Genomic DNA, 26,764 nt, shown 5'->3' with positions numbered 1-26,764 from the left:
GGTTCAGAAGCGGTAAAAATACAAACAGCCAATTTGTGTGAGAACATTCATATAAATCTTATTACTTGGTGTTCAACAATTTAAAATATACGATTATTAAGATCGAACAGTGTGTATTGTTTATTCACATCTGTTTACGTCACAGCTGTTTTGAACATTAACTATGTATTATTCCCTGAGAGAATGTAACACAGATAACACATCTCTCCTGGTTTAGTTTACATACTTTTAAGCATCTTGAAATATCATGATGAAGTCAAATGGTACTTGATATTTTGATGTGGTACGCTATCTTTAATAATTAAATATGGGATCGTCTTGCTGCAGAGCACTCAACAACATATTTCTTAATCTGGCGTAGGCACATGAGTTATAAAGTAATCACTTACTAACGTAAAACGAATTAGAACTTATAATAAATGCGCGCAGCAAAAACATTAAAAAAATCATAACTTTGTATCTACGTATGGAAATCTGTAGATTAAAATCAATTATTTAATACCATTTAGCTTTAGCAGGTATCGAATTATATGCAATATACATGAAACACCCAAAAGGTGGCAATTGACCCTAATCTGACGACTCTGAATAATACAGAATTGACATTTAATAAGGAATATTTTTTTCGCAAAATTCCAAGACTGGACTGGAAGGGGTCTGCATAAACTGAACGGGCTAAGTATCAATTGGGATGTGTCGGGAGATGGTGCAAAGTAATTGTTTGTGCTTTCCATGAGTGTGCTCATATTTTAGCGATGTTGCTTAAAATGGTGGATTTAGGGAAGCCGAATTTGAGCTTTGTGGAGGATACAATTCAGACTTTATTAAACATTATTCTGTTATCAAATATATCGGGGGTTGAGGTGATATTTCTCAAACTTCGTCAGCAATTGCCATTCATCACAGCTGAAATACACTTGCAATATACCAATTTTTTGAACTTGGGAGGAGCTTAAAATATGGCTCCTAAAAGTGGTACGTACTCAGAAAGTTTGAATGCCCCCCCAGGTCAACTGCGCTGATTCTTGGTTTTCCGATGATTTACAACACCTAGCCCAGGGACCATTCAAACTTTCTGTGTGCGTACCACTTTTTAGAGCCATATTTTTAAAGCTCGTCTCGCTTTCAAAACTGGCAGATTACAAGTGTATTTCAGTTCTGAGGAACACTTATTGGTATTTAGGTTCAGTAAACTCACCTCAAATCTCAATAAATGTGATAATATCAGAATAATGTTGCTCAAGTTCCGAAATATTACCCCACAAACATCTAATTCAGTCTCACATTTGTGAAGGTTGTCATTCATCCAGGTATAATCAAATATAAAATATTCAAATTCAGTCTCCTTAAATCTGCCAGTTTAGGCTAATTAATTACATTAATGAGCGCCATAATGTAAACTAATGGAAAGCACAATTTCTGTCAAACAATTACTTTACACCATCTCCCGACACACCCCGATTAATATTTACTCCATGCGGTTTTTGCAGACCCCTTGCAAACCAGTCTTTGATTTTTGCAACAAAAATTCCATACTAAATGTCAAGTCTGTATATACCAATGCTCTCAGGTCCTACAAAAATACTATACATTGCTCTCCGATTCCTTAAGACCTTATAAAACTTCACATGCCTCCGCGTAGTATTCGATTCTCCGGCGTTTTGCAATAACCAGCTCATCACTATCGACTCGGTATGGTCTTTGTTCATTTTAGTTTAATGCTGCTTAACTTTTTGAAGAATTCCCTCAGACTGTTATTTCTTTTAAAACATAAAACGCGTGTTGTACCAATTAGTTTTCCTTTAAAAACATAAAGCATGAAATACAGTTTGTACTGCTAATGTTGGTGTACTGTGCTTCCTATAGCTGGATTATTGTAATAAAATACCTTATTTTTGTTGCTGCATGAATGAAAGGGAGAGGAATCCATCAATATTAAATAAATACAAAATATATATCTTCATCATTGATGAAAATTTGTCATTGATGAAAATAGGCTAATGAACGCATTCACTTTTAGGTCATGATTGACGTGTGTTTCTTTCTAGATCATGAAATTGGTAGTCTAAAAATATCTTGAGCATAAGACTCTCAGCGATGAATGAGCAAATTCAATATTTAGGTAGATCTTATACGTACTGTAAGTCTATGATAACCATATTCTGTTGATTAAAATACAAAATATACATGTTCATAGCTTGATAGGCAATATCGTTGAATAACCACATTCATACACCCCCGTAATGATTATTTTGTTTCGGTGGTTTGTTAATCTGTTTGTTAGGTATGTTTTTGTTGAAATTAGTTGGAATATCACATCTTTGTTCCCTTTTGCGAAAATATTGCATTTTTATCGTGTGGAATGTTTTATTCTAATAGGTAGAGTAAATAATGGACAGGTTCAACAACTTTGACCATAAAAAACATTTTGATATATTTTGTTACGCATTATCTTTTATTAAGAGGGTAATAAAAGCTTACATTTTGCTCATTACAAAGAAAGTATATCGAAGAAATCTTAAGGGTCTAATATCATGATGGTGTCAGATTATATAGCAAAGTGTTTAAACTTGTCTGAACGATGACTACCTATATTAAGAAACACGATCCTTCACATTTATATAAATATCATATTTCACCGTTATGGGCATTCATGTTCACGCTGAATGGATGTTCATAACATCATTTGAACAATATTATAAAGGAAAATATCAGGCATATGATAAATCGATTTTCAAAAAGCCTATTTTTAGTGGAGAGAGGAAGCAGAGTCGAAATTTGAGAACAAAAAAAGACATAAAACATAGATGTACGGGTTGCCATGTTAGAAATCTAATGGTACACATTATCGGGCATCGCTCCTTGTAAGATGGTTAACAAACAATTGCGATATTTTCATCCGATGAAATGAATAGTTTCTCAATGCGACATTATATCTGGGTGTAAAATAGTTGTTATATAGTCTTTAAAAGATGCTAATTTGCTGCAATGCCTTTATGAACGTCCGCACAGGAAGAAAAACCCAACAAATCTGATGGCTGAATTTAGACCTTGAATAACCTTGAGCATTGAGAATTTGAACAGTTCACTTTGAATGCTATTGTTGACAAAAACACCAAAGTAGTGTCAAGACAAATTTAGAAAGTTTCTTGCTGAGATGAATGCAAACCGATTTGTATTCCCAAAGTCTTTCATGTCTTATTGGAGTAGCTTTATGCAACATTCCTCTTGTTTGGTGTTCAAAAATCTTCGTTTCTTATTATATTATTTTATCTATAATATAGATAGGTTTTATCTGACCGAGAGAGTGAGAGAGAGAGAGAGAGAGAGAGATAGAGATAGAGAGAGAGAGAGAGAGATAACAACCGTTAAGAAGGTAATTGACCATCATGCCTGGTCAACTCAGGAATAGATCTTGACGTTTTATAAACACAAACCACAGCCTCTTCATGCCGCGATTTCATGGTCTAAAAACTTCGCTGTTCATCACCTTGTATATCTTCTTATCCAGCAACAAACACAGGCTTTTTGCTTTCGTCTTTTCCATTTAGCAGAACTTGTTTCTATCCACGGAGGTAAACTATCAATTTACCAGTGTTGTTGTATACAAATTGAAAATGCGAAAATCATTGTGAGAAATTACTCAATAAAAACATGTAACCTATTATTCACTGTCAACATTTGATAGCAAAATACCTCGCGAATGTCGCTTTCTGGAAAGCTGGACTAAACAAGGTCATCCGATGTAAGCGATTCCTCAATTCTAGGTCAATATTGCCTTTGGGCTATGACAAACTTGGAATGGATACTAGAAGAATTGCTAAAAGTGTAAGGACTATGTAGCATAAAGCGTAATATTGCTTGGTGGATGTTTAACTTAGCTTGATATAGATAAAAATAAACACGCAGTGATGTACAGTGCGATACGCAGAAGCACAACGTCTAGACGTTGATCCACAAGCATCAGCATACTTTACAGGTTGTTGCTGACCACTGCGGCCATATCTCCCCATAAACCATTATACAACAACACAGGGTGTTGACGAGAAAATATAGCAGTAAGTTCCTTGTCCAGGGGAATTTCAAGCCAAACCACGAAAGCGAACTAACTATACAGCCAGAATTAGAACCCGCAGAAACGTGCACCCTAGACATTCCACAATGCATCTTATCTCCTTGAACATTGTATGGGTTCAACGAGACAATGTAGCAGTAAGTTCCTTGTCCAGAGGAATTTAAAGCCAAGTCACAAGAGCGTACTAACTACAGCCAAAAATCGAACCCGCAACTTCTCGGCCCATAGTCAAACGCCTTATGGAATAAGCTAACTTGACTGTTATTGATAATAGGTGATGCGATCAAGCTAAATGAGTCTGATGTCGATCAAAAACAAAATTCTGTTTTCAATTTCATTACATGAGCCAATCTTAGACCTTAATTTGACTGCAAACGTCATCATATTATTATACCGTTCACAAACACTTGTTGGGGGGTGGGCTGATGTAAAAATGGGGACCATTAAAATTTTTGACCCTCCTAAGGGGGGGGGGGGCGGAAAGAAATGACCAATTTGGGAAATTGGGAAATTTGAGTTTATATGCTTTTCTATGGGGTTGACCCATAAGTTTCATGTCAAAAAGGGGGGGGGGGGGCATGAAATTTTCGAGATTTCGAAGGGGGGGCGAAAAATGTTCGCTTTTACTTTTTTTTTGCATCAGGCCCTCCCCTAACAAGTGTTTGTGAACGGTCCCTTATGGTTCCAGAGATATGATCATTCCGGTCATTTTAGTGTTGCTCAGATCAATAAAATGCAAAGGAAGTTGAATACAATTATTCGCCGTATCTCAAAATCAATACTCCCGACATCAGACTCATTTTGCTTGATCACATTAGGACATCCGATGTGCGTGTCTGCTAAAAATTGTACTTGGGTTCTATTCAACATGTTCAATTAATCTACCAAGATACTCCCCCTATAACCAGCACATTTTATCTGATTTGCAAATTGCATTTTTTGTGCTATTTTTTGTGTCAGCTGCAAAAAGATGATTGCAATCCGCGAGATTGCAATTTTCAATTTTCCATTGCACTCACTTGGAGCTACCCTGGCAACGCTGACAAACGAAAGCATTGCGTATAGCTCTTGCCACTTATACCTGTGGGTGTTGATTCTAAAATAAATATAGATATTTTAAATTTATTTTGTTTAGTAATTTTATCAAATTTAGTTGAAGAAAATGAATTTATATATGAGTTATATAAAACAAACATTGAATGTTTTTATTCGTTCAATGGAAAGAATATTTTCATTCGGTGAAAAATGAACTGTTCCATTCAAATTGACAAAACCTTGTTGAATTGAACAGTTCATATTTCACCTCATCAAAACATTCATACCCTTGTACTCAAAACATCATGAATATTTGTATACAATTTAAAGTAATACTCTAGAGATTTGTTTAGTATTATAATCTTTCTCTTTTACACTTTCTTCATTTAAATATTTTATTAACAACGTGCTTTACGAGCAGCACAAGAACAGCTTATATTCTTTTTAGTTCTTTTGCTCTAGCAGTCCATCTTGTTCGTTACGTCAATTTGTCATTGTTTCCGTACGACTGATTATAAGACTACGTCCTGTCGTAACCCTTGCCTTCTTTACTTATCTCGTCTGGACTGTTCCGGTCTCATTTTACAATTTCCTTTGTGCGCCTTTTTATTTGTTATTATTACACTTTATATTCATAGTATCTTATGCAGCGTCGATATTGTTCATACGCTTTCTATTAAAGTTTTTGGCGTATTTATGAGAAAAGATGGTGACTTGCACCTTATGGTGAGAAACAGACTAACTACCAGAAGTAATGGGTGTACATACAATTGCTAATTTTGATTTTGTCTCTGTTATCATGGTTATAGTTGGGGTGGACAAGGAGCTGTCTAATTTATCATATCATTAAAAGGGTGCGATGTGTATAATTTCAAAAGACTCCACCCGAGTTGAAACAAGGAGAAAATCATTTAACCCACGTATGCTCATTACAGAGAGAATGATTCACACCTACAACGGAAATCTGAAACAATACAGGCTATTATTGAATGAGGTCTGTCGCAAAGACAACGTTCACTGCATTTTTGTACTGTTTTCCTCAAGTTGATTCTTGTTGGTGTCAGTAACCTTTGGAGCTTTAACACTTCTGTGAGCCTTGTAAATAGAAAACTATTGGCTATTGAACTTTAACTACTTTTTTGCCAATATATTTTGCTCAACCCCGTCTGCATACCGTCTTTGTATTACTTGTTTCCCCACATTCTAGTTGTGTGAATTTTCATGGTATCCTCTTGTATCATTTTTCGATCCTTGATGTTTTGGTTTTTTTTGGTTTTTCTTTTCTTTTTCTGTTGGACTCACCATTGACTACTTAAACATGTTAAATGCTATATTTATATATCATTGATATATTCAGTAAGTAGATATTCAATTAATTATGCCTTAGTGGAGCAACAGTACACCAAAGTGTATGCTGAAAATTCCAGAGTGTTACCATCAGCGTGAAACTAGATTTGTGGTATTTCGCATTGTATAATCTGGGTTTATCACTTTGCTCCACAGACGCAGCTTTGATAGATATCGAATTATATGCAATTTAATATGAAACACCCATAAGGTACCAATTGAGTCTAGATCTGGCGACCCTATACGTACTAATAATGCCGCTTGCAAGATCTAACCGTTCAAGCTGAATATATATTACAGGTCTGATAGCATTCTGTTCGCACATCCACATGCATATCATTGAAAAAGGTTAACATGGTTCCTCGTCCTTGCCAAACCTTATTCCATGATTGAGCGATGTCTGCGTTGTTTACTTAACCATTTGGAAACGGGTCTCGTGAACAGCTGACGAATACTAATTTTTTCAACAAACGATAAACAGGAGTAATAACTCGCATAGCTTCTCAAGACATATTTATTATATGCATGCAATCCTCATACTGATAGTCCCAAATATTGGTTTAGTAATTTGTGAAGGCAACCTTTGTGAAAGAATCTTATAGTCATGTAGTATTAAATGTTGGAATGTTATAATGATTGTCTCATCATTGTGACATTCCTTGTTTATTTATTTATGATAGCTTTTACATGATGACTGGTAAAGTCGCTGTACTTTCAATAATATATTGGAATAGGCGGATTTTATAAAGATTTAATAACAATTTAACGTATTATGAAACATTCAATCATGTATTTAATCATGTATGTAAATATAACTCGATATGACTACTGCACAACAAATGCTGCCTGGCAAACAGGCTTGCCTTCAGCAACAGAAACTTCACAAAAAATGTATCGACTGAAGACACAAGCTAAGATACATATGCTCAAATGAGTCGTGCCTCTCATCAAGCCATTTCTAACCGGAAGACTGCTTCAAGTAATTTTGCTATAATATCAACTTTGTCCACGTTCATCTTTTCGGAATTGAGGAATCCTTAAAAGTTAGAATTTAGTGGCTTCAGCACTATATTTATAGAAGTAGTCTTTTGTAGTAAATTTACTACATGTGGACATTTTGTCAGAATCGATGGTAAAAAGCATTGAGTCAAAATGCGACTTAAGTAAAACAGGAAGTCAAGTTTGTATTTTACCGAATAAATTCACTATTTGACCATATCATCTGTTGAGGATTATACAGAAGCAACCCACATATGTGATGAGATCAAGTAAAATCAGTCGGAACTCGTAAATATTAAATTGTCAGTTTCTTATGTGATGTTAAAAAACATTTATAAGGCTGGATTTTGCAGAAAACCTCATGGAAACTGAACAACCAGTTCCAAAGATATGAGCAATTTAAGAGTTTCCAAAACAAGAGGAAACAAAAGGAAATATTTCCTTTGTTTGGCTATATCTCAAAATCAGTATTTCCGAGTTCCGACTGATTTTGCTTGATCTCATCACATAATCGACTAAACAATTGATGTTTTACATATGTTACGTCGCTATTTACAAAGTCAATAAACATTAGAGAATACTGTATGGTTTACAATGTGGCATACTTGTTCCCTCTCATGTGCATTTGAGGATTTTTTTTTCACAGGGTGGCCATATATAATTGCACAAAAGTAGACAACTACTCATGAATGCTCCGCGTACACTTTGATAGGCATATTGAATTCCTTATATTTTCAATGAACTGTTTGAAGAATACATCGTTTTAGAAGAAAGGCGTCGTTGAATTAATTTGCTAGAAATACTATTGACAATTTACTTTGAGAGGTAAAACCTGGTGACACGCTTTGGAGAAAACGAAAGCGTCGCCTAAAGACCCGGTAATAGTATTCATGTGAACATTGTCTTAACTAATCCCAAAACAAGCCATTGTTTGTCACTAAAAACTTAAAAACTAGAGCGGTTTACCCAGTTTCTCGAGAAATGTCTCGCAGAATAGATCATGCAAAATGCAACTTAGTTAGAGTAGACATGATTGCATCTCAAACGATATTATTACAGTATCAATCCTCATTTATATGTAAATGAAACCATACATACTTAAGGGAAGTAATTGTCTTCTGCATATGATCCAAGCGGTTCAGAAGCGGTAAAAATACAAACAGCCAATTTTTGGGAGAAAATTCTTATAAATCTTATTACTTGGTGTTCAACAATTTAAAATATACGATTATTAAGATCGAACAGTGTGTATTGTTTATTCACATCTGTTTACGTCACATCTGTTTTGAACATTAACTATGTATTATTCCCTGAGAGAATGTAACACAGATAACACATCTCTCCTGGTTTAGTTTACACACTTTTAAGCATCGTGAAATATCATGATGAAGTCAAATGGTACTTTAATAATTAAATATGGGATCGTCTTGCTGCAGAGCACTCAACAACAGATTTCTTAATGTGTCATATGCACATGAGTTATGAAGTAATGACTTACTTACGTAAGAAGTTAAGATTAAAAAAAATACAAAACATTAAAAAAAATCATATTTTGTAGCTAGATGTATGTAAATTTCTAACTAGTTAATACTCTTTAGCTTTAACAGATATCGAATTGCATGCAATATAATATGAAACACCAAAAAGGTACCAATTGAGGCTAAACCTGCCGAACCCGAACATACTAATATTGGGCTATTCCAGAAAATTAGTGAACACCCCCTCTAGAAGAGCACGCTAAACAATGGGATATTCCAGACAATTAGTGAACACCCCCTGTAGAGGAGCACATTTTCAATAAGAGAATGTCTGAATTTACAATTTGCTTCCTAAAATCGATTGGAATTTCAGATACCAATATGCTATTGTGAACTATTTTTGCTAGATCTTCCAGAGCTTTATTCTGTAAATTAAGAATAAGCGTCCATAATCTCATGATCGAAAAGGGGCGTCACTTCTCTCTAAAATTTAATATAGAGAATAGAATTTGTGCAATTGTAATTTAAATGAGGTGGAGGATGAATTTCATTTTGAAATTATATGTCCTTACTATATAAAATACCTTATTTTTGTTGTTGCATGAATGAATGTTGGAGAAAAGGAAGGGAATCCATGAATATTAAATAACTATAATATACAGATAAAATCATCTTCATCATTGATGAAAATTCCTCATTGATGAAAATAGGTAAATGAACGCATTCATTTTCAGGTCATGATTGACGTGTGTTTCTTTCTAGATCATGAAATTGGAAGTCTAAAAATACCTTGCTCATTATACTAAATATTTTCTCAGCGATGGGGAAATTCAATATTTAGGTAGGTCTTATAGGTACTGTAAATCTCTGATAACCATGTCCTGTTGATTAAAATGCAAAACATATATGTTTATATATTGATATACAATATCATTGAATAACCACATTCACATACCCTTAATTATTTTGTTCTTTGGTTTGTTAATCTGTTTGTTAGGTTTGTTGTTGCTTGATTTGGTTAAAATTTGCTTTAAAATATTTCGAGAGATCACATTGAGACGTCGATCTCTTTTGCTAAAACTCTGCATTCTTTTATCGTATGGAATATTTTATTCCAATAGATAGGGCAATGGGCAGGTTCTACACCTTTGACCGTAAACACATTTTGTTCCAGAACTAATGGTACAATATTTTGATATATTTCGTTACGCATTATCTTTTATTGAAGATGGTAATAATATCTGACATATTGCTTATACAAAGAAAGTATATCGGAGAAATATTAAGGGTCTAATATTATGACGGTGTCAGATTGTATAGCAAAGTGTTTAAACTTGTCTGAACGATGACTACCTTCACGATCCTTCACATTTATATCAATATCATATTTCACCGTTATGTGCATTCATGTTCACTCTGAATGGATGTTTATAACATCATATGAACATTATTATGAAGAAAAATATCAGGCATATGATAAATAGATTTTAAAAAGCCTATTTTATTTTAGTGGAGAGAGGAAGTAGCGTCGAACTTTGAGAAAAAAGACATAAAACATAAATGTATGGGCTACCATGCTGAAAATCAAATGGCACAGGTTATCGGGCATCGCTCCTTGTAAGATCGTTAACAAACAATTATATTTTCACCTGATGAAATGAATAGTTTTCTCAATGCGACATTATATCTGGGTGTAAAATAGTTGTTATATAGTCCTTTCAAGATGCTAGTTTGCTGCTATGCCTTTATGAACGCCCACACAGAAAAAAGCCAACAAACCTGATGGCTGAATTTAGACCTTGAATAACCTTGATCATTGTGAATTTGAACAATTCAATTTGACTGCTATTGTTGAAAACAAAAATATCAAAGTAGTCTCAAGACAGATTTAGAAAGTGTCTTGCTGCTATGCCGCTCAGATGAAAGGAAAGACGATTTGTATTCATAAAGTCTTTCATATCTTATTGGAGTAGCTTTGTGCAATATTCCTCTTGTTTGGTGTTCATAAATCTCCGTTCCTTATTAAATTATTTTATCTATAATGTAGATAGGTTTATCTGATCACACTCAAAGACGAAGGATGAGAAAGAAAATCTAAAAGTAACAAACATTTCAAAGAAAGAGAGAGGAATAACAAAGAAGGTAACTGACCATCATGCCTCGTCGACTTCATCAAGTGTAGATCTTGACGTTTTGTAAACACAAACCGTAGCATCTTCATGCCGCGATTTCATGGTCTAAAAACTTCGCTGTTCATCACCTTGTGTTTCTTCTTATCTTCCTCCAACAAACACAGTCATTTTGCTTTCGTCTTTTTTCATTAAGCAGAACGTGTATTCATCGATGTACACTATATTAATTTACCATTGTAATTTTGTTGCAAATTGAAAACACGAAAATAAAAAAAACATGTAAACAATTCACTGTCACATTTGATAGCAAAATACCTTGCGACTGTCACTTTCTGAAAAGCTGGACGTATCAAGGTCATCTGATGTAAGCGATTCCTCTTCTAGGTCAATATTGCCACTCAGTATGATAAACTGAAAACGGAGAGTGGAAGAATTGCTAAACATGTAAGGACCCTGTAGCGTAAAGCGTTAAGTTGTTGGGTGGGTGTTTAACATAGTTTGAATAGATAAGAAAAAAAAACCCGAAAAACTCCACACACTTTACAGGTTGTCACTGACCACTAAGGCCCCATATCATTCCATAAACCATTAAACAACAACACATGGACTTGCAGCTGAGATGCAGAAGCGTACACCATAGACATTCCACAATTGACCTTTGCTCCTTGAACATTTTATGTGTTACAACGAGACAATATAGCTTTAAGTTCCTTGTCCATGGGGAATCTCAAGCCAATTCACGAGAGCGCACTAACCACCACCAGGATTCGAACCCGCAGCCTCTCGCACCATAGTCTAACGCCCTTTGGATTGAACTAACTTGACTGCCAATGATGTGTGTCTGCTAAAATATTACTTGTGTTCTAGTCTACCAAGTTGCTCTCCCCTATAATCAGCACATTTTATTTGATTTGCCAATTACATTTATTTATGCTATTTTTTGTGTCAGCTGAAAAAAGATGTTTGCAATCTGCGCGATTGCAATATTCAATTTTTATGTTTCACTCATGAGGAGCTACCCTGGCAACGCTGACAAACGAAAGCAGTGCGTATAGCTCTCGCCATGTTTTTGTTGAAATAAGTTGGAATTTGCATAACAATATTACGAGAGATCTCATCATTGAATCTTTGTTCTCTTTTGCGAAAATACTGCATTTTTATCGTATGGAATATTTTATTCTAATAGATAGGGCAATGGGCAGGTTCTACAACTTTGACCGTAAAAACATTTTGTTCCAGAACTAATGGTACAATATTTTGATATATTTCGTTACGCATTATCTTTTATTTAAGATGGTAATAATATCTGACATATTGCTTATACAAAGAAAGTATATCGGAGAAATCTTAAGGATCTAATATTATGATGGTGTAATATTGTATAGCAAAGTGTTTAAACTTGTCTGAACGATGACTACCTATATTAAGAAACACGATCCTTCACATTTATATAAATATCATATTTCACCGTTATGGGCATTCATGTTCACGCTGAAAGGATGTTCATAACATCATTTGAACATTATTATAAAGGAAGATATCAGGCATATGATAAATCGATTTTCAAAAAGCCTATTTTTAGTGGAGAGAGGAAGCAGCGTCGAAATTTGAGGAAAAAAAAGACATAAAACATAGATGTATGGGCTGCCATGCTAGAAATCTAATGGTACACATTATCGGGCATCGCTCCCTATAAGATGGTTACAAACACCACCCGATGAAATGAATAGTTTCTCAATGCGACATTATATCTGGGTGTAAAATAGTTGTTATATAGTCCTTACAAGATGCTAGTTTGCTGCTATGCCATATGAACGCCCACACAGAAAAAACCCAACAAATCTGATGGCTGAAATTAGACCTTGAATAACCTTGAGCATTGAGAATTTGAACAGTACACTTTGAATGCTATTGTTGACAAAAACACCAAAGTAGTGTCAAGACAAATTTAGAAGGTTTCTTGCTGAGATGAATGGAAACCGATTTGTATTCCCAAAGTCTTTCATGTCTTATTGGAGTAGCTTTGTGAAACATTCCTCTTGTTTGGTGTTCAAAAATCTCTGTTTCTTACTATATTATTTTATCTATAATGTAGATAGGTTTATCTGACCGCACTCAAAGACGAAGGATGAGAAAGAAAAACTAAGAGTAACAAACATTTAAAAAAAAAGCGAGAGAAATAACAACTAAGGTAACTGAGCATCATGCATCGTCGACTTCATCAAGGGTAGATCTTTACGTTTTATAAATACAAACCGCAGCCTGTTCATGCCGCGATTTCATGGTCTAAAAACTTCGCTGTTCATCACCTTTTGTATCTTCTTATCCTACTTCGACAAACACATGCATTTTTCTTTCGTCTGTACCCATTAAGAAGAATGTGTTTCTATTCACCGATGTACACTCTGTCAATTTACCAGTCTTATTTTGTTGCAAATTGAATATACGAAAACCCACTTAATAAAAGCATGGCCAATTCACTGTCAACATTTGATAGCAAAATACCTTGCGACTGTCACTTTCTGGAAAGCTGGACGTATCAAGGTCATATGATGTAAGCGATTCCTTTTCTAGGTCAATATTGCCACTTAGCTGTATGACAAACTGGAAACGGAGAGTGGAATAATTGGAATAATCGCTAAACATGTAAGGACCCTGTAGCGTAAAGCGTAATGTTGCTGAGTGGATGTTTAACTTAGCTTTTAAAGCTAAGAAAAGAACCGAAACAACAATAACAACGACAACAACAAACACAGTGATGAAAATCAGACTCCGCACACTTTACAGGTTTTCGCTGGCCACTACGGCCCCATATCATTCCATAAACCATTAAACAACAACACATGGACTTACATCTGAGAAGCGTACACCCTAGACATTCCACAATTGATCTTCGCACCTTGAACATTGTTACAACGAGACAATATAGCATTAAGTTCCTTGTCCAGGGGAGTTTCAAGCCGATTCACGAAAGCGCACTAACCACCACCAGGATTCGAACCAGCAGCGTCTCGCATCATAGTCTAACGCCCTATGGATTGAACTAACGTTAGTGCTATAGTGTGTGTGTCTCTGCTAAATATAGCACTTGGGTATTTTTCAATTTATCTATATGTGATGCGATCAAGCATAATCAGTCGAAACTCGGAAATATAAGATTTTCAGTTTCTTATAGGATAGTAAAAAGCATTTCCAGATCTGAATTTTGCAGAAAACACCATTGAAATTGAACAACCAGTTCCAGAGATATGAGCAATTAAATAGTTTCCAAAACAACAGGAAACAAAAGGAACTATTTCCTTTTTGTGGCTATATCTCAAAATCAATATTTCCCAGTTCCGACTGATTGTGCTTGATCGCATCACATATACCAGGTTATTCTCCCTATAATCAGCCCGTTTTATTTGATTTGCCAATTGCATTTATATTTTGTGTCAGCTGCAACTAGACTAGACTAAACTAAACTAGACTATTGCAATCCTCGCGATTGCAATATTCAACTTTGCGCTCACGCGGAGCTACCCTGGCAGTACTGACAAACGAGAACGTAAAAGCGCTCATTTTTAAACGCCTCGACTCGCCACTTATAGCTGTGTGTGTTGCTTCTAAGATAAATATAGATATTTTTAATCTATTTTGTTTAGTGATTTTATCAAATTAAGTTGAAGAAAATAAATTCATATATGAGTTATATAAAACAAATATTGAATGTTTTTATTCGTTCAATTGAAAGAATATTTTCATTCGGTGAAAAATTAACTGTTCCATTGAAATTGACAAAACCTTGTTGAATGGAACAGTTCATATTTCACCTCATCAAAACATTATCAACGTTAATACTCATGAACATTCAATGTTTGTATACAATTTAAAGTAATACTCAGGAGATTTGTTTAACATTATAATCTTTCTCTTTTATACTTTCTTCATTTAAATATTTTATTAACAACGTGCTTTACGAGCAGCACAATCACAGCTTATATTCTTTTTAGCTCTTTTGCTCTAGCAGTCCATCTTGTTCGTTACGTCAATTTGTCATTATTTCCGTACGACTGATTATAAGACTACGTCCTGTCGTAACCCTTGGCTTCTTTACTTATCTCGTCTGGACTTTTCTGGTCTGATTTTACAATTTCCTTTGTGCGCCTTTTTATTTGTTATTATTACACTTTTAATGTATCATTTATATTCATAGTATCTTTAAGCAGCGTCCATATTGTCCATATTTTGACGTTTTCTATATATTAAAGTTGGGGATCAAACATGTATGAGAAAAGATGGTGACTTTTGATCCAGGAAGCAGATTATGGTGAGAAACAGACTACTACCAGAAGTAATTGGTGTACATACAATTGCCGATTTTCATTTTGTCTCTGTTATATTTGGGGTGGACAAGGAGCTGTATAATTTATCATGTCCTTAAAAGGATGCGATATGGGAAATTTCTTGATACTCCACCAGAGTTGCAACAAGGAACTATTCTACCGGGATAGTGGATCAGCTGATTATTTCTGATGAAATCCTCAGATAAGATGGAAGAAATATCACATCGAGAGTAAAATAATAGTTAATCAACAAATCTGATAAATTTGTTCAACAATATATAAAAGCCCCGTATATTATGTTACTCGATTTATGCGATATGGGAAATTTCTTGATACTCCACCAGAGTTGCAACAAGGAACTATTCTACCGGGATAGTGGATCAGCTGATTATTTTGATGAAATCCTCAGATAAGATGGAAGAAATATCACATCGAGAGTAAAATAATAGTTAATCAACAAATCTGATAAATTTGTTCAACAATATATAAAAGCCCCGTATATTATGTTACTCGATTTATGCGATATGGGAAATTTCTTGATACTCCACCAGAGTTGCAACAAGGAACTATTCTACCGGGATAGTGGATCAGCTGATTATTTTTGATGAAATCCTCAGATAAGATGGAAGAAATATCACATCGAGAGTAAAATAATAGTTAATCAACAAATCTGATAAATTTGTTCAACAATATATAAAAGCCCCGTATATTATGTTACTCGATTTATGCGATATGGGAAATTTCTTGATACTCCACCAGAGTTGCAACAAGGAACTATTCTACCGGGATAGTGGATCAGCTGATTATTTCTGATGAAATCCTCAGATAAGGTGGAAGAAATATCACATCGAGAGTAAAATAATAGTTAATCAACAAATCTGATAAATTTGTTTAACAATATATAAAAGCCCCGTATATTATGTTACTCGATTTATTCCGTGACCAAAACAATAATAGAATTTTGACACTCCCATATGACCACCACAGAATTCAATTGTCTTGGTGCGTTATGTGCATCTTTATATTATAGAGTTATTATCCCTGATAATAACTTTGATTAGAACCAACACTGAATCATCAAATCACCAGTTCACTGAAATCCTTCCATCTTTATCAATGCCGTCAAGCTATGAAAAGTGAAGACTCTGCACAAATTCTATGCATGAGGAATTATAGCCTTGTTCAATTTCAAAGGTACCGTATTCTAGAGGGAATACATTCCATTACTTCAAGAGCGGGCCCTGGGTGTAGATTTTAGATTTTCTCTGAACTCTGTCAATAGTAGCATCATGTATTACTTTTATATGTATTTTAAAAGTTGTGCTTTAGAAGAGCGTCGCGTATACTGTTGAAAACATTCTGGAAGTTATAGATTTTGCATAGATGGCCAACCACTATTTTACCTTCATCCCTTATGTATGTGATAACAAAGTAAAATCGAATAAACCAACATGATGAGAACATAATACATATGGGAATTAGTGACACATGGTAAGAGCCATGGGAATGTTGATCGGTCCGTCTTCTGGAGTAAAAAAAACTTTGGCGGGTTGCAGGTTACGTTTCGCAAGTATGATCAATATAGATATTTATCAGTTTGAAAAGAAAGAATATATATTCAAAGAAAATACATTTCAAGTAGATTTATACAGACTCAAACATGTGGAAAATTACCTTAAAAGGTTGTCAAACTTATCCCAGATCTACATGTAAAAGTTATACTCTTATACGCTATCAATCATTCCGTCATCTTGAATACAGCACCCAGCATGTCAACAATGTTCTATTACAGAACGCGCTAAATAGGTGATGAACAAAACACTATGTTTATTCCCACGTTCTAGGAAATACCTAGATTGGCTAGCCCAAAGGTCCATCAATAGCGATTCATATAATTAGGTCCACGAATCCGTCTAGCCAGAGCAGTATATGAACCATCCATTTGCTCGTTCCAGATAGTCAAACTGTCCTACAAATCTCCTACATAATCATTTAACCCACGTATGCTCATTACACAGAGAATAGTTCACACCTACAACGGAAATCTGAAACAATACAGGTTATTATTGAATGAGGTCTGTCGCAAAGACACCGCTACGTCCAGATGGTGTTCTAATCAAAAGGTACAACATTGGAGAAACAAGGCCCTTGATATAGAGGTTAGAAAGTGAAAGGAGACAAATAGGCTTAAAATCCTGATCCCTCAATTTATTATTTAAACAAGCTTCCAACCGTGTATAATGTAAATGTACATGTTAATATTAAGAAGAGAACAGTTTTTGCTTTAAGTGTTTACCACTCTCACGCTACAGAATTCATCATCGCGAGTATATTTATATTTAAATAGATGCTAGTTTTTTTGCAAAAGATACCAAAATATGGATGTTCAAGGGGTATAGAAGATATGTATGTTTTTAAAGTTAAATCTTCAAATATCTCTTATTTTCTATCTTGTTCCGTATGTTTGGCTTGGTAAAAAGTTTATTTAATGTAAATCTAATGATTCAAATGTTCAACAACAGGACAACGTGTTTCAGATGTAACAGGAGTGATGGTAAGATAGATTCTTTTGAACTGTTAATCTTGTTCAGATTATCAGTACGATACCTCGGAAAGCTGATCCTGGTTGCGATGGTATATTTTGGTATATATATGGTGTGTGTTTCTTAGCTGCAAGTCTCTGAATGGTTGTAAAATGTTTATATGGCATCTGGAGGAGCCACATTGGTCAGCGAAGTACTGTAATATGTGTGCTAAGGCTGCTTGATTTTTACTGTGATACCAAAGCTTCAATGTGTATTTTCGAGATCAGTTTTACCTACTCACATTGGATCACAAATCGACGCTTGAACATGTAGCAGGTCCTATGAAGCGTTTTGATTACTTACGATTTACTGCACCCGACGAAATATTTCCCCTTCCAACTAGAAAAAGCAATAACACACGGTGGAATTTCATTTAAATGCCTTGACTTCGTTTAAAGGATTTCTTGAGACAACTTCTGCTATTACATAAACAGAGAAGCATTGAAAATATTAGATTTCATAAGTGTTCTTGCTGAAATCAGATCAAATCTGGTGTAAAAAACAGAGCATTTCTTGAGATTAATTTAATTCGTAATAGATGCATGGAATGTGTGGACTGATATATAAATTATAAGAGGGATAACAAAGCCTATGGAGTATTGTTTTGTTAAAACTCTCTGTGTTTACATAAAACGTGATTTGGCGCCATTGCTTTTTTTTTAAATAAGTTTTCACGAACATGACGAAGTAGCTTCCGAAATTCTGCAGAATTGATATGCAAGGGGCGTTACAGATAGATGTTCAATTTCGTTGTTCAATCTCAAAGGTGTGTTATTCAAGTGAGAATACATTTCATAACCCCCAGGGCAGGCCCTACATGCTGATTGTAGATATTCTCAGAACTTTGTCGACAAGAGTATCAAGTATATATTACTTTTATTTTAAAACGTGTTCTTTAGAAAACACGTCTCGTATATTGTTGAAAACTTTCTAGAGAAGTTGTAGATTTTCTTTAGATGGCCAGCTACAATTATTCGTTCCTCACTTGAACACGTATGAATGGTATGTACGTGATAAGGATGGCAAACATCGCATAAAACCTACATAAAGATGAGAACATATACTTAGATGTAGGAAGTAACACGTGAGAATATTGTTCCGTCTTCTGGAGTACCGTAAAAGTGTAATTTTGGCAGCTTCTTGCAGGTCACTTTTACAAATTCGAATCCATATAAAGTTATCAGAAATGTTTTTTCTTTGAAAAAAGGGATTTATTTTCATGGAAGATAAAATCCGAATAGATTTATACATAGTTAAACTAGTTAAAAGTGACCTCAAAAAGCTGTTAACGTTACTCCGAGAATGCGAGAATACTGTATCCGTACAAATGTTCTAAACAATAATGTGGTGTCCAAAAACACCTTGTTTATTGCCATGTTCTATTTCCTAGATTGGTTGACCTTCGGGTCAATCTTTAGCGATGCCTGTAATAATGTCCAGCAAGTCCGTCTAGACAATGTAGTATATTTATATTGACTAAATATTAGGTTCCATAAATAGAGGTTCTTCCATTGTTTCGGAGACATGCCGCAAAATAAGGCCATAGGCCTTGAAATAAAATACTGTTTCAGACACTAATTTCTTTCTGCAACTATAATGGACCGCTGTAACAATAATGGGCCGCAATGCCCTAACCTGTAGGGTAAAATAAACACGCGTGGCGGACATAACACGCCAAAACTTCAAAGTCAGCAAAAATGTCTGCATCCAGTGAGGCAGGGGTCAAATTCTCGGGCATGGCACGGTAACAGTGGAAACAACTCTTCTTGGAACACACGGATATTACTTTTCATGCCACCTCTATTTTATACTTATATTTATCATCTATTTGCTCGTTCCAGATAGACAAACTGTTATAAAAATCACCATCATAGTCATTTAACCTACGTATGCTCAACACCTTGGTCTGGGGCGGACATTTAAAAAATGAGTTTAGAAGAGCAGCAACGACATCACTTGCATTACATTCCAGATGTTAAATCTACATCATATGCAAAATTTGAGGAAATTCGCACGAGCCCGTTTTATTTTAGGGCCATTTGTCTATAACTGGTCTTTACATGTAGCCCTATGGAGAGAGTGCCCGTTGAGGGCGCTATAACCCCATTTTAGGAACAAAAATGTGATTTAAAAAAACCGGACCCGTGCGAATTTTCTAAAATTTTCAGAGTATGTAGAATGAACATGTAGAAATATAATCAAGTAGTTGCCCTACCTGCTCTTCTCCGAAAAAATAAAAAGTCCTATATCTCAATGATAATGAAACCTAGGTGTCAATACACAGGGAATACGTCACACACTTAAAACATAATTCTGAAACAATAAAGGTTATTATTGAATGAGGTCTGTCGGAAAGACACCTCTAAATCAGGATTGTGTTCTAAACAAAAATCACAACATGGAGAAACAAGGGCATTGATATAGAGCTTAGAAAGTGTTGGAGACAAATTGGCTTGAAATCTTAATCTTCCAATCAATCTATTTAAACAAGCTTCAAACTGTGCATGTTAATATAAATATCAGTTTTTGCCGAGTGTTTTTGCTGCTCTAGCACTACAAAATTCACAATCGCGAGCGAACGAAATGTTAGCAAAGGTAAACTGCGGCAAAGACTACAATATGCATGGTAACATGGTGGTTAGGTGTAAACGATTTCTTCAAAAAAGAGATGAAACACAACTCGAAATAAAAAAAATTGAACGCGGTTCAACCGCATTCCATTGTTTAGAACAATAGAAACCGGCTCCAACCGGACAAAACCGCCCGAAATCGGCGGTCGACCGCCAGTCGAGTTTTGATTTCATCCCTAATAATATAACTAACGTTCTCGTTCTTTTCTTGAACCGTACTTCTGTCTGGACAAAAATGAGCAAACCTGTTTCATTAGTGATGTTATTGTTTTTATAATTTACAACAACGACCAAAAAAATCTGGAATGATGGCGAGAAAGGTGTCCATTGACAAGGCATAAGTTTGCAACTGCATATACTAACTTAAAATACTATACAACTAAAACTAAAAGATTCTATATTTAGGATATCTTTTGGGTCACAAATCGACACTTCAATGCCAGAAGGTCGTAAGTGTTATATAATTATATGACTATCTACTTCCAACATTCTGGCTGACAAAATATTTTACCATGGAACAAGTGCAATTATTGCACACACTTCAATTTGATTAACTTGCTTATAATTCGTTAAAAGGATTTGGAGATGCATTTGACAACTTGTAATAAAACAGAAAAAGAAACATTAAAAATATTGGATTTTGTACTTGATATAAAACCTGATATAAAACTGATAGCATTTATAGTTTTCTTGTTATTGTTCATAATTCTAAGAATTGATTTGTTTGTTTCTCTCTTTTACAAAATTGTTCACCTTTATAGTATTTTTTAAAGCTTTTTCGGATATAAAATGTATCTATTAATGACAAAATTGGTGGCGCTATTTAGTTTTGGAAATTACTTTTTCAAGCTTTTAATACAAATAATTCCTTTTACAGTTTGAAAAAATATGTTTATAAACTTTGGTTGTTGCTTGTTTCACATATTCCATATGTTTTAATGGCAGTATTATTCACCTAACCCTTGCAAAAGAAGAAACATGATTTAGGATAAATAGCGTCATCTATAGTTTGCATTTAGTTAATAATTAAGCCAATTCTATATATACATCAAACAACCGTGGATAGAAGAGGCCCATAGCTATACATTGGTACCAAATATAATGGTATATGACATTTATAATTGAAAATTAGGGGGTCGCAATAACCCCCTCCCCCCCCCTTCGTAGTTCGTGTAACAAAATTTGGCTCAGTAGTTCTAGGGTTAAGATTTACCGTATCAAACAAATGAAGATCAAATAAACAGAAAGTTACCTGAAAGTTGAATAATGTGGGTCCTGTAATATACATGTACAAACTCCCCTCACACTTAATTTAAAAACGCATACATATTCTTCCAAATTACTGCGTCCATTCGTTTTAAACCTAATTGTCTTATTGAATAATCTGAGTCCTTTAATACCAACTCCCTCGAATGTTGTAATCCCTTGCACTTAAGGTTATTAATTATTTTAAACTGTTGTGATTTGGTAGTTCAAAGCATCTTACGAATGGTAGTGAGCTTTGGCAAAAACTTCATTGCTCAATTCATAGGGAGCGTGTAGAAGAATTAAAATATCACAGATACACTTTTATAGGTGCTACGGTTCTTGAGTTACGTTGTAAAGAGGGCTGAAACAAAGGTAAAACGTACATAACTCATTAACAACAATAAATTAAGCAAGTTTGCAAAGTATATGATTTGTAGAATAAACTTTTGCAAAACATCAAGGCGTTAATTTTCAATAATATATTGATATAGATAATGAAAATCGATTTTTAGGTTGCTTAGACCAACAATACCTCGTCTACCCTTAAAACGCATACATGTTCCTCCAAATTACTTGCACTAATTGTGAAACCATTCGTTCCATTTATTTTACGCCTAAATTGTCGCATTCCCAGTGGCTAAGTTATATACAATTCATGTACCATATGCTCAAAGTACTAGTTGTGTACTAGCAGATTGACATAATAGAAATCCTGGTGATTTATCGAAACAAGCTCGGTAATATCGGAAGTTGCGAGATGATGATACGGTGTGTGTAAGGTAGCGCTTCTTAATTCCTCCGCCGACTTTGGTGGTGATCCCAATACTTGGCCATTCACTAGACAGGTGTCATGAAAATGCATGACTAAGCGCTTTCAAGAGTATACGCACTCAAATTAGGTCAACACATTTTTAGTAGTCGCGGATATCACTTAAAATACTCCAAGTTCAATAGCTCTAACAGAGTAATCATTAAAAAGTTGACAATAGCTGAAATATCCAGGATTCATTTAGTACAAAATACTAGACAGTGTTTTTAATGGAAGATCTTGCCGACTATTCGTCGGCGTGCCCAGAATCCACGACGCTGTCCCAAGACGATGCAGCTATGCTGAGAAATAAATATAGCATTGCTTTATAATTTACAGTAACAAAATGTGTGTCTGCCGATGAAAAGTCATTTTCAGTCACCCGTTCAACGGTTTTATCGGCCATACTCCTGTATTTCACGGAGGCGGATTATAACACTTGTCAACAATACCCAAACAAATTAGTGTACTTGAGTGCTTTGATGTTTATCATTTTTAAACATTCATTGCCGGATTTTATCGACTGATCCACATATTGCTCACATAAGTAATTTCTTTAATTCTCAACCCATTTCAACACATGAGGTCTTAAATCAGAGCCAAAGAGTACAGGTAATAGCTGCTTGTTTTCATTTTGACACATTTTTCTTTATTTAGGATATACAGGTGTGAACACAACTGATACCTTAATTTTTTGGCTTACTGTATATTAATTCACCGGCTCACTGCGTCTTGAATATTCAAGACGCCGATGAGCCGACGAATTGCGCAGAGACGACGATGGCTTACTCGGCGATATTCTAGACTGTGCCCTAAAACTTCTGGAGACCGAGCATAGAATTTAGTACTGATACGAGCTAGTGGTCAAGGCTTTGTGATGGTTTCGAAAGGCAACATTCTAATGCTTAGCCACACGATAATCCGCGTAAAGGCGAACGCTTTTTATGTAAGTGATATTTGTGACCTGAAGTTGGACCTGCAGTATGCAATATTATAAGTTCACGCTTTTTCATGAAAATTTGTTGTTATTAACACCAGTAAAACAAATATGCAAATAAGCTATTAAGTATGAATATTTGATGACGATACACAAAACAGCAAACTTGGCCCAAACTCAACCTATATATAAAATATGAAAATTCATCGTTGTTAATCAAGCTGAGTTAAAAAAGAAAAGAAAACAACTCGTTAAATAAAATAAAAATACTCTCAAATATGACTGAATAAGATTTTATAATGCAAGGTCAAGCAAACACACACCCGCACACAATTTCACAAAAAAGAATAACCATACTTAACAAATGCTTTAATTGGTCTGAACGTTGCGCTGCTGGTCACGAAATTTAGATGGTCAAAAAATGATAGAAATTAGTACGTGTATTTATAGCATAGGCCAACTACTCCAGTCATTTTTGATAGTTATTATTACACATTTGTATCGATATATCTCAGGAGGAAATCCGTGAAACAACAATTTGATTGTCTTAAATATCTTTTATAAGATGGTACAATGTTGTAACTAAGACTACTAGTTTTAATATGAACAAAACCAAGATATATTAAAATTACCATAACTATCCCAAACTTAGCAAAAACATTCACCGATAAAAAAATGTTAGGTCAGTGAAGTATTATTGTTAACGAATACTTTAAGTTGTATTAAAGGCAAGGAAGAATGCTAAAATAATGATAAATATTGATATTGTATAAGACACTGGCGCGAATATCTCGGATGAAACGAAGACATCAAGACTTAATATCCTGACCGTGTTTGGACAATTTTATAGGTGTTGAACAGAATGAGTTGTATCCATGGGGATACGTATTAGAATAACAAGCGACTGTGTTCTGGGCAATAATACCCCATAAGCGTTCCGTATTAGAAATACAGAATTGGAGTTCATTTTGTGTTCAGATAAAGGCTTCAGATGTTCAGGATACTTCTGTGCATAGTAGATTGACAGATGCCAATTTCGGTTATTTACTTTGGTATTTCTTAATACTTTTTGGTATTGCAACTTTGTTAAAACGAATGCATTACCTCTATGTAAGGCTACTTAGAGTTAACCTAAAGTCTGCACAAAAAGTAACTCAGCTGTTATAAATACGCCTATAGATTCAGAACTAATAATTGTTTTCACAATATTTCAACATAGAGAGGGATGATTTATTTACACGCATTTTGATACCCCATTCGTCAATGTCGTTCAAAATTAACAACACAGTAGTGCCTTTACAGAAAAATACCCGAATTGAAAAGTTCAATGGTTATAATACCAGCACTGTAAACACTTAAAGCCCGCCATTATCTTCGCGCTTACTTCAAATCAATACAAATAACTGCAACTTTTAAATTGGGGTATTTAACTTTTAAATTGGGGTATTTTTCTTTCAAAACACTGCTGTATTGTCAATATTGAACAAAATTGGACAAATGGGGTATCAAAATGCGCGTAAATAAATCATCCTTCTTTTTGTGTTGAAATATTGTGAAAACAATTATTATTAGTTCTTAATCTATAGGCGTATTTATAACAGCTGAGTTACTTTTTGTGCAGACTTTAGTATAAATACATAGAATAAAGTCATCTATACCTCAATAAAGTCTTTAAACTTTAAAAGACACGCGAGACTGACAAAAGACGGAGAAGAGCCGAAGAAGTAATAGCGATAACGTGGGTCAGTAGATGAATCAATGACGAATGATTGTAAACAATAAGACATTGTGCAACGATAAGTACAATTTCTAGATTATGTTGCGCTAAGAATAAGTGCACGCGGAGATACGCTAACTGGAAAAAACAACTGTAATTGCTCACTTGTATTGGAAGACGAAGAGGGCAAAGAAAAAGGAGGAAGTGGAAGATGAGGTGAAGGAGGACAAGAGCAAGTAGGACAAACCAATGAAAACCAGGACACAAACGAGAAGGGAAAGAAAAACAGAAACAATAACTATAAACTGCCATCACAATGAAGGTGTATTCTAAACATGTTTTAATATATAAATTAGCATTTGCGAATGATACCAGACCTTCAGAATGGTTTAATTACAAAAATTAGTTAACTGACAGAATACTATTGAGTTTGGAGAGTAAAAACCCACCATGCCCACAAACACTAGGAGACAAAAATCTGTGATCGGTTGGGAAATCCGTGAAATATCTGTAATCCAACATAGATTTTGTAACCGATCACAGATTTTTCACAGAAAATTGTCTCCTAGTGAAATAAATGTACACAAATACATATCAGAGACCATTTTAAGTTATCAAACTGTTTTTCAGGTTTCAAATATAATTGAAGATATAATAGAAATATAATGTTAAATACTACTAATCGCTATTTTATATTATAAGACATTAACAGTGTCATACCAATATTTCGCTAAATACAAATCACAGTAAAAATGTATAAAATACGATTTTTAAACACAGTTCAAATTTTTTATCTAATATACAACGTACCTTGGCATATGTCCTGAAATCCATACGTTTGTGAGTGATGGTCCGACGTAGTAAAAACCCAGCAGTATGAATGGTTTTAAACGGATGCGTGCTCGGAGCTCTCAACAGCTCCACATGTCATTCAATCCACGATGCGCTTTATCAGTAAAAGGAACAACGATAAAATTTCATCTTCCAAAAATAGTCCGATTATAAGACGTTATTATGTTTTACAACAACATGTGGGGGAGTTGTATGTTGAATGTGTATCATTGTAGGCACACGATTTAAGGTTTTGTTGTTGTGACAGCAGTGACGTAAAAATAAGTTGATTTCATCCAATGATGCTATCAATTTGTCTGCTACGGCGGTGGTAGTTTATATCATCGCTTCAATGTAAATTCCTCCATCGCCACTTGATCAACTCTGATATAATTGACTTGCGCATTTGGATTGGTACACGCTAGAGGTGATAAAGACTGTATTACTGAGTAGAATACAACTCAAATCGTCGTAGACAAACTTGTGTGTTCTTAAATCGCAGAGGGATAAATTTAACATAATATAACTTAGTGAGAATAAAATAGGGAAAGAACCTTTACGAAGCAATTGAAGTTGTAAGCTATATAAGCTTATACGCTGTTGCAGCGGATAAGGTA

The 26,764-nt window shown here is 34.7% G+C and overlaps 1 protein-coding gene across 1 annotated transcript in view; it reads right to left on the bottom strand.

Annotated features, from left to right (window-relative positions):
- The window catches only part of LOC140165359 (uncharacterized), a 111,868-nt gene extending 85,340 nt beyond the window's left edge, over positions 1–26,528 (bottom strand). Inside the window, exon 1 of the mRNA XM_072188682.1 lies at positions 26,127–26,528. The gene's annotated coding sequence lies outside the window, so the exon portion shown is untranslated. The remainder of the gene's footprint in view (positions 1–26,126) is intronic.
- Positions 26,529–26,764: the final 236 nt, after the last annotated feature.

The sequence above is a fragment of the Amphiura filiformis genome, chromosome 12 (assembly GCF_039555335.1).
Source record: "Amphiura filiformis chromosome 12, Afil_fr2py, whole genome shotgun sequence".
NCBI classification, from domain to species: Eukaryota; Metazoa; Echinodermata; class Ophiuroidea; order Amphilepidida; family Amphiuridae; genus Amphiura; species Amphiura filiformis.
Note: the sequence above shows the minus strand (reverse complement) of the source record. Positions and strands in the feature narration are given on the sequence as shown.